General features: G+C 37.2%; 1 long non-coding RNA gene across 1 annotated transcript; it reads right to left on the bottom strand.

Moving 5' to 3' along the window:
* Positions 1–503: 503 nt before the first annotated feature.
* Positions 504–3978, bottom strand: LOC139148931 (uncharacterized). Its single transcript, XR_011556039.1, has 2 exons — positions 3525–3978; positions 504–2357 (listed from the first exon to the last, which is right to left on the bottom strand). It is a non-coding gene; the product is annotated as an uncharacterized lncRNA (long non-coding RNA).
* Between the last annotated feature and the right edge of the window lie 6860 nt (positions 3979–10838).

The following is a 10838-nucleotide window of genomic DNA, read 5'->3' as shown; positions in this document are numbered from 1 at the left end:
TCATTTGGTCAAAAAATAATATGTAGACAAATCGAAAAATTACCGACCCCAATGTTGAATCTTACGGGAATATTGATATATACAGACCTCATTGAACAAACCATTCCTAAGTTAAGGGAGGTTTCCATGAAAAGCTGTAGGACCGGGGAACCGGAAATGCGGGCTCTGGAAAGATGAGTACACTTTATTTCCTGACTCAAATGTAGAATTTTCAAAAAAAGCGATGATGCACAAATCTGTTGAATCGTAGACAACGATGTCGAGAAAATATTTCATTATAATTGTGCTTGCATTACTGTACTTTTAAAATAATATATGGTGACTTGTAAGTCACCATTGTTTGATTTTTACAGTTTGTGTCGGATCACTTGTAATCTTTGGTGTATATGGAAGTCTGTCGCTATTTTGATTTAGATTATTGCAAACTGTGTGCGATTGCTTTTAAACCAACTTCCGTGTTGTCAAACATAGCTATGGAGGCATGACTATACTGAAGTCCTTCACCGAGTTCGAAAATGGTACTTTGACCATCCTGTTTATTTATCTTACATAAAGTCAATTGCGTACTGTGAAACTAGCTAATCCTTTGAGACTTGAATGCAAATAAATACATTATTAATGCTCCAATTTTTCTGTCTTGGCCCTAGCAACCATTGAATGTGTATATGGGACAATGGTTTGGACTTTGTTGCGAGAAGTATATAGACTTATTACGATGGTATTACAAAATAATTGTCTTTTATTGTGTACACAGGAAATGAGTAACTACCAACTACTTGCATATCTATCTATCTATCTATCTATCTATCTATCTATCTATCTATCTACTCTCTATCTATGTCTGTCTGTCTGTCTGTCTGTCTGCCTGTCTTTTGATTTATCTATATACTGACCTAAGTCATACAATATACTTGTATTCAAACGGAGAGCTTAAAATAACTTTATATTTTCTTATAAAGGTTATAGTACATAAAGAACAAAGGTCAATTCCTGAATATTTATCTGGTACGTAGTCTCAAGGTAGAATGTGCCTCGGGGACAGATATTCGGACTCTCAAACTTTTCAATTCTTTCTTATATATCACTTGTGGGGCTCATTTTAAAGCTCTTTGCATAGGAAAATTTCTAGTATTTTAGATTTTCGAAAATCGAAACCTTATTTTTCTTCAAAGAGTTGATATAGGGATGGCGGCCATTTGAATTTCAAATATCCGTAAATCTTGGATAATTTGTTTCTCTGGTGCCAAAATTTGCGCGGTGACCCCAAGTTTGAGCAAAAGTTTAAGTCTTTCAATTTCGAGGAGAAAACTACTTTAAAAGCTGTATCCCTATTTGAGAGAGCAGTGTGTGCACTCACTCGATGTAGTATGCATTGACTTCGAAGAAACTTGAAACAATGGGCAGCGTATTGACGTGAAGAGGGTAAGATTATTACTATTGCACAACGAAAAGTGACAGAATTCACCGATACGATCATGTACACCCCTCTTACTATCCACAATATGCATAACTCAAAATTGCCACCCTCTTTTAGGGTTTTATGAACTGAACAGGCTATTAGGGCTAATCTTTTAGTACGTGACAAGGTTGTTAGGCCAGGATTGGGGGAAAAGGAAAATTAATAATCCCCATTGACCTTTATTTTTGATGAATTGATACCGCTTCATTGTATGAATAAAATTGACAGATATTACATGTAAAATAGTTTACATTTTAACATAAAACAGAACGAACAGTTTGCTATTGAAACGTCTCTGGCGTCGAAAGATGTTTGGTATGTTACACGGAAAGGTCGGACTTGTCTGCTTGCTGTAAATGCCATATTATCTATTCAATTATTTTCACCGATTTATTTATTTATCTATTGGTTGGAGGCAAAACTTGTTCTGTTTGGCCGTGAAAACGAAGATGAAATTCGCCATTAAAGTCACGGAGAGGTTTCTTGGGAATTAAAGTTGGACTACAAGTAACATGTAAAGAACGTTTGAAACAAGACTGCATCCTATGGTGATGGCAGTCGTCAACGTCACGTGATTATTCAACTTTCGTACAGTTGTGCGGCATCTCCTCTCACAGCAACTGCAAGGTGCCACGAGCGTTTCCTGTCCGTCCCCGTCGTCGATGTCGACACTGCCGACCAGGTACAGCAAGTACGCCAGAACAAAGTCCAGGAAGATGCAGAGGCCGCAAAAAGCGATGGCAGCTTCCCAAAGACCTTCCGACATAGAACTGCCGAGAAAAACGTGTTTGTTCACTGTGAGAGAAACCAACATGCAGACGTGTGACACTAGTAGTCCAAAATCCAAGATACTGATGGCGATCGTCTTTGTGGTAGCGTAGACATTGAAGGTACCATACTGTTGAAAAAAGAAACGTTTCATGCAATTAGGAAACCGATTTGGTGAAAAGCAATATCCAAAAATTATGAATTGGAATTCTGCATAAAATGTACACTGCATTTCATTGTTTCTATAATTACTGAGATTCTGTAAAACAATGTATGACACACTTCATTGAGAATTGACTTCTGGGAACGTTTCCACGATGCTGGTGATATTATCATATCTGTTCAAAATATTTTTTTTTATTTCGTTCCCTGTCCTGGTCCAAAACAGTCCGTGTAATGCCCTTCTGAGCGTAGTAGTGCATAGCTGCTTCCGGAAATTGGAGATAGAGTCATCCCTTTATGTCCATTAATTTCACAACGAAACAATTTATACCTTAAATTCAAAAATTCCAATACTCGAAGCTCCCTTAGTCTTACTTATACCCAGTTACTATAGTGAACTACAGTATCTGGGACCCTTTCCCTATATAATAGGTAAATTTTTAAGTCGCTAGTAGACGATAATATTCGCACCAATTTGAAGAGACCATCGCTTAACTAACATGAATTTAACCACTTACGTTCGATGTGATAAAATGCCGAATATGTACTGTGAGGGAAAACTGAGGTTTGAAACTACAAGCGATTGATCTGGACTTACAAGTTAGAAAAACGCTATACCTTGCAAACGTTACAACTTACATGAGGACAGTCGGAAAGTGGCCTTACTTTAATCGTCTGCAAATTTATAGCTATGTTTAATCTTAAGAAAATGGTGAACGCTTTCCATGCAACCCCGTACAAAAGAGTTAAGATCCCGCAATATACAGAATATAGACAACTACCCTCTTTATAATATAATCCGAGTTTTTGTATTCTTGGGATATCGACATAGGATAAAATCATCACGGTTATGCTGAGCGCTGTCTCAGAGAAAATCACGCATAGAAAAGTGGGAGACGGAATGCATTACACGTAACACTATAACCATGAAACCGATCAAAACTTCTACGCCGAAAATTGAAGTTCTGGTAAATTTGCCAAAATTTGATGGTCTATTTTCCGAATACTCTTCCCAAGCTCGTGGCATATCAGTTCCTATCTTAAGTTTGTACTTGTAAACTTTGCCTGAATAGTTTCCCAACCAGACGGTTGGTTGCATTGCAATCATCTTTTAATCTCACACAAAATTACACACCTTTCGCGCGGGTTCTCCCTCACATATCCATTCTCTTGACGGGTCGAGCCTTTCCAAAGAAAATTTCCCGCCACTCTCAGGTCCTACAAGAAAGTTATCAACACTCGACTTCAAGACGATAGTCTTCGGATCAAGGCAAAACAACTTGGCCAGAACGGAGCGTGTAAGACGACTTTCAGAAAGCCATATCTGTCCTTTTACTCTATAAGCACCGCTGCCCATCATCCCACTAACCGTTACACCACCGAGGTTCAAATGTTGATATTGCGATCTTGGCGCCACAGTCTCGATATCTTGTACTTGCAGTTCTGCCCGTGTAGGAGAAGTAGGTGACATTTCTGCTGTTGAGTGACGGCCATGTTCGGGCGAAACAGTTGCTGTTGCAGCCATCTGTTGTGAAAATACTAGGATATCAGTCGACAGCGTATATTTTTCAACGCAGACGGACACAGACAAACGTATTGTGTATTTCGAGTGTTGTTATAGTAACTGCACCGTCAAAACCTTTTGACCTTTGGACAGATGTATTGATCGGTGTTAATAAATATCTACCTGACGGCACTTCGATGATAACGTTGAAGGAATTGGAGAAAACGTCAGTAAGGCTGCGTTCAAAAAAATTCGTAGGGGGGTGGGCGGGCTGGAGGAATCGCGATTGAAATCTCATTTTTTTAGACCCCCCCTCAATACCATTAAAAATTGTCGAGTCCCCTGTCTATATGATAAAAAATATTCAAGCCCCCAAAATTATCATGTAGCCGCAAATTTATTAGGAATGCACGCAGAGTACAAATAAACATATATTGCGTAGGTCTGCACCCAGATGTTCGACACTATATCTCTTACCGGCAGGTTGTAGAGCCATATACCTACACATAGGGCAAATTCTTAGATTGATTCATTTTTAAATGCATCAGTTGACTTTTTGGATTTATCAGTTTAAGCCGACTTGAGTTTATCCAACTCTGGCCGGGTCAATGGCATCAGCTGAAAAGCACACAAAATGACAATCATGAGAGAATATGCAAATTATGAATTCCTGGCGACATTTTACCAATTGTGAAAACCTGAGCACAGTGACCTACCGAAAAAATATTTTTTTCAAAAGTACACGACATATACAACTTAGCTGGTACTTATAAATGTTTTACAAAATTGACAACATCGTAAGGTTGAAATACTTTTAATCTCAGAAATTTTGCATTATGGCAAATTTGGTAAAAAAAGTAATTCCATTTAGTCACACATTTTTTCATTTAAATTAGAGTCTTTACAAAGTTTAAAGGTTTACTTTTGTGTTATTTTACGGTGAGATGTGAAAATTTCATTCACTGCATCATAGACCCTGGAGCGAGACTGCTTGAACTGGCGATGAATGGTTTTATATATTAATGTTTAAGTGATTTGAGAAAAACTGACTTCATCTTAGATATAAGATCAAGCATGGTGACCCCATCTTTATTCTCTAATATTTTATTCTTCTCATATGTCAGAATTCAAAAATCCATGGTAGTTGTTCAGTCTCCTAGCCTTCTATGTGTTGCTCTGATCTTGTGTACATGTATGTTTCACTGTCAATTGAGTGTCCTATGATCCAAACTCTACTTGAACTACATCAGACATCAGAGCTATCACTGTCACTGCCGATATGCAGTGACAGTGACATTGCCCGTAGGCAGTAGCAGGGCAGTAGCTGTATTAACGTTCTATTTTGACGATATTCATGTTCAGTTTATACAACTGCGTTCAAGTTCTACTCCCTACAGCATATTGAACTGTCCAGTATTCAGCTTGCCAACACAGCCTACGTGTACCGTGTATTCGTATCATTGACAAATAACTTTCATTCTGAACTATAATTCAATTATCAGTTTAGACAGCAAGCGTTGTTGACAAACTGAATATTGTTTTTTCCCAGCATGCTGTAGAGAGACACCAAGAAACTGTATTTGATACATTGCATATAAATATTAAAGAAACTGTTGCAGTTCCTGTCCCATTACAAGGCCAACGTTTTTTTTACGAAAATTTAATGGCATTCATACATTTTTAGATTATTTTGAGATTAAAGACATAAAATGCGACAAAATGGTTTTAGATTTTGTTTAATTATTACTAACATTAGAGCCACTGGACGACATCAAAATGTTGGAAGCCAAAATATTTTCAAGTCCCCCCGTAGGCAGGGCAAAACTTTCAAGTCCCGATCGACTACCCCCAGGATTTTCGAATCTCCCCCTGAATTCATCCAGCCCCCCCCCCCCCACTTTTTGTGAACGCGGCCTAAACATCACAGGAGACAACCTGTGACATACTAGCGATTTCAAAGTTAAGGAATAATGCCATAGTTGGACCTTCTACCTGGTATAGAATGAATCTGGAACATGATATCATCGGCTATCATAGCTTTTAAGGATTCAAAGAATAAACTTTTAATTTGTGGTTAATAAAGAGTTGCCTATATCAGTGGAGGCTTGTCCGGTGTTATGTGTACTCGTCGAGGCAACGATTTATGGGCAAGGTCACAATCTGTGTCACCGTGCCATTAAAGACTGGAATTTCCCTTCTATCACCTGTATCTATAAATACTGTACACTGGCAACACTCGACAGCCATACATTTTGTCCATAAAACTAGAAAAAACCTGGTGTAATTACGTGTCTATTTTTTGTCGTTTGAATAGGAAAAATACAAAACTTATCAAGATTTAAAACATTTCTGAATCACACAGCATGTAAGCTATAGTAAAACAATCGGTAGCGCCAACTTTTGAAGGATAGAGCAAACGTTATGAAACAATAGGAATTACATAAATCATATATTGTTATGAACACAAAAATGGAATGACAAAGTTATAAAACAATAAAAATACTGTTGATGACGAAGTACTACCAGTTTGATCAAAACTGTTGTAGGCTATATGTGTCGTTTAGGTATGCTAACAATGTCTAGTCTCATACTTATCGATTTCCAACCAAGGGGTGTGGCGTTAGATTATTTGCACGTGACCAGTTCAACCATGTGTCACCCATAGAATGTTACTTCAAACACCTGGTACCAACACCACAGGTTCAAGATCAAAACCTACCACTAGAGGGCTCTCATCAGAAATCCTGTCCAAATTTAGTGATTTGTTTATTTATTTATTTATCCATATTTATACTGGTTGTCTCCCTCAGTCAATAGGACTGATTTCCAAGGAGGACCAGTGAAAGTTGAAAAAGTAAAAAGACAATAAAATAAAAATAAAAAATACACAAAAGCGAACAAGAATATTCAACACAACAAAACTGAAATTCAGCGAACTAATTCAAAACAACAAACGAAAGAATATGAATTGCAAACCCGAGTTACTCTCAAGGAATAAACAAAAGAAAACTAACAAAAGCGAATGATGTGCACGCTTGACATAATCAGACAAAGTGATGCTTTCTGAGTAAAGCCTTGAATTTGCTTGTAAACTGTTAAAATAGCGAATGGCAATGTATATATAAGATCACCGGATTTAGATTATTTCAATGGCGTCAAAATAAAATTGTGAGTATTTCTCGTTGAAAATTGATGGGGTTAGTTTGTAACCGTCAAATATGTTTTCTATATATATATCTTGAATATTATTCCCATGACGTGATTTCAAACACTGAAACATCATATCAATCACGACATCGACGCCGTGAGTCAATGGTACAGGGCAGGTAATAGTTGTGGTCCGGATTTATCGAAATGATAACAAGTTCGCTAAAAAAATCATTCAAATAATACGAGCAGCGTGCCCTGAAATGAAGCGATTGAAGTAAAGCTCTAAGAGTTTTATAGGCCCTGTCCAAAATAATATAACAACAGTAAATCAAAGGCAGAACTTAAGTGGTATATAACAGAATACTTGGGTTGGTATTGATCTTGGCACTAATACGGCATAACATTCCTAGGCGAGAAGGAACTTTATTGTGTAACCATGTTAGGTGATAATTCCCATTTAAAAAATCCATTTAAATAAACTCCATGGTATTTGAAGGAATTTACCCTCTCGATAACTTGGTCAAAAGTTTGATATCAGATGAGCCAGCTTGCTTAAATTTCTGATACGACCCAAGGCATTCACTGGGTTTTCTGTAAATTCAGTGTGAATTTTATTTCTGACCGCTTTTCTTTTATCAAAATACTTATTTCAAAAGCAAATACTTGCGTTTAACATCAAGTCAAGTTTCCAAATAGTAAGTTGATTGCAATTATAACCGGGCTGTATGAATTTCATTGCCATGGATAGTTCTACGTTTTAGAATAAAAGCTGTATTTAGTTCTGCAAGTAAGCTGAGTTTTAAGAGACCATCGATTCAAATATTTTTCTCCATTTACAAATAAGTAAAAGAAAATTAACAAAGTTATCATCATCTTGAGAAAAATTGAAAATTTTTTCACACAACAATGAAGTGCAATGTGTTTTTCTTTTATGTACTGGCGATTTCAAAAGTTTACTGACGATACATTCTGTAGCATGCCAGACAACTTTAGCACTTTGACAAAAATCTGTGTTCAAGGGCATCTATCTTCTTACAGACATTACAATCCATAGACGTTCTTTTGTTCCAGAAGTAGAGAAATTTATTACACGGAATTATCGGTGACAAAATGTCCAACTAAATTATACTAATTTCAACTTTTTTGTTCTGATAGAGATTTTGTTAGACTCCAACATAAATTGATTGAAATCCTCAAGAGAAACATGTATTCTGTGACACTATTTTTGGAAAGATTAACTTATAGGCCTACATTTGTTTACATGTATGTTTCTGTAACGGAACTTTGTCGCTCTTTCTGAACAATAAAAAAGTTATGATAAAAGTTATCACAAACTGATCCGTCGCTCGAGGGCGCTCTTTACTCTCCCCCTCTTCAGAAAGCGTCCTCGAGCGACGGATCTTTCAGTCTAAAGTTATCACCGCTTTTCTACTTTGCCGCGTCCGCAGGAAAGGATATCAATAATCTCACTAAAAGTATTCCCGAAGTAATTACAGCGGTAATGTTGGCATCAAGGACAATTTTACAATTGTCTATCGTGGACAGAAGATTGTTGATAAAATTATTAATTACACAGGTCCTCAAGCAGAACGTTGCGGGATACCTTAGAATATGTTTTCCTTTCCAGAAATAGATCCTTTACTTAAACTTACCGAGAGCGTTTGGAAAGATAATTCCCTAAACCACTCATAAGCAAAATCAGTTACACAAATGTGGTTTAACTTTTTGAACAGTAGTTGATGATTAACAGATTATCGGTGCGTTGTATTTGTAAAATTCCTATGTACAATATGTATTCTGTGTCTTTGATATCCTCCAAAATCTGATATTCAATTGTATTTTAAAATTTAACTCATAGGACATCCCAGGATGACAAATTTGTGTCTCCGGAATTCAACTCATTCTGGTCACATGTGCACTATGTTGTCTGAAGTCAATCAGTTCGGTTGTGTAAATTGTTTGCATCGCGTGAATCAAAAGAAGATCAATATAATTTAAAGCAAAGGTCTAAAACTCAAAGAACGTTTGCTGTTCAGTTTTCTTACATGTCTATTACCATTTGCGCAGTAAGTATAGCTGTCAAGACTGATACAAAATTGCAAATCACTTGACCACTGCTATTTAAATCGTCCTCTACGGTTTGGTCGGGAGTTAACTTCCCGTGTCGCGAAAAGAGCTGTAGTTGACGCAACCTCGACCACTGTAGTACTCATAGTATGCACGTTTAGAAAGGATTTTGATAATCCGAGATGGATTACGAAAATTTTGTAATTCAGTGGTAATTCATCGAAAAATCATGTTTCCGAATCCTCTAATTATTTATTCGCACACATTATACCATATAAACGGTTGGGTATTCATGGACGATATTCTTTTCAATATTGGTAAAATTACACCTGTCGTGTTCATGGTTACATATTCACACTTTTCATTATCTTCATGTACTTCGTTATATGTTCTTGTAGACTCTCATTATTGTTCTGTTTTGTACCCTGCTATTTACGTTTCTAAAACTACATTTGGTCTCGTCCATGATATATTTTCAGATAATAACAGCCAGGGCTCGAAATCAACTTTTTTCCCTGGTAGACCGATTGGGCTACCATTTTCTGAAGTTGGTAGCCCAGTGACAAGGTCTGGTAGCCCATGCATGAATGAAGAGGTTTTTTTGGTGAAGGATATTTTTATTTATATCTAGACAATGAACGATTTATTTTGCATGATTCTATCCAGTAAGTAAGTGAATGTTCTAGTGATTTGACATCAATACCTGCAGATCATAGCCTTAGGAGAACGATATATAGCATGAGCAGTGGACAACGGTGACGCCTCAAAGTTTGACGACCTATTCACACATTACGCATAGCTTATATGCAAATTTTGATGTTCGCAATGACAACTTTTCACTCAGCATTTGTAAACATAACATGGCTAAAAATAGATTGGCTATGAATTTCAGGATGACAAATTGGTACAGTCATGTTCCTAATACTTTCGTGGCCATTTTGACTATTTTCCCCACCATATCATGGGATGATCTCGTACACTTCGGAAAGCGAAATTTCCGGATGGCCAGACAGCTTTTTCTTAAAAAAATTTGCAGTTTGAATAATTTTGTGTTTAATTGTGATTGATAAATTGTGATTAAATAACTATGAAAATGAACTTTCATTGGCCATCATATCCCAAGCCTGTCATCCAAGTACTTCAATTCAGATAATGATATTTTATTGAAAGTTTGTCGCAACAAAGTCGACATGTCCTTTCTGTGTCCAGCTGGGTTGACTGTACTACCATGAGCGTTGGTCATCTCACAGCGATCAACATCATGTCACCCACTAAGTAATTTCATGCCCCAGGCTTTGGTAGTCCGTGTGGGCTACCATTTCATTCGTTTTGGTAGCCCCAGGGAAAAGTTGGTAGTCTGTGGACGCGGGACTACCGCTAATTTCAAGCCCTGACAGCAGTACATGTAAGAGTGGTGGACCGTCCACGTATGGAAGTGCGCCTCTCACGACAGTTGCCGAGCAAGAGTAAAAGTAGTGGTGTAATTTCAGCCGCTTGTGTATCGATACACGACGGTCGCTGTGTGATATGGATTAGAAAGAGTTGTTGCCACAAATCATTTACAAATATTGCAAAAAAGCAAAGGTGATAAAATGGCCCCATGCTGGACTCTAAAGATGCATTCAGGTGCTTGAGTAACCACAGGGAACTTAGTAATCTTGTTGTTGTTGTTGTTGTTGTTGTTGTTGTTGTTGTTGTTGTTGATGGTGGTGGTGATGATGATGATGA

This window comes from Ptychodera flava, chromosome 14, assembly GCF_041260155.1.
Source record: "Ptychodera flava strain L36383 chromosome 14, AS_Pfla_20210202, whole genome shotgun sequence".
NCBI lineage: Eukaryota > Metazoa > Hemichordata > Enteropneusta > Ptychoderidae > Ptychodera > Ptychodera flava.
The sequence above is the reverse complement of the archived record's forward strand: the minus strand, read 5'-3'. Positions and strand labels throughout refer to the sequence as shown.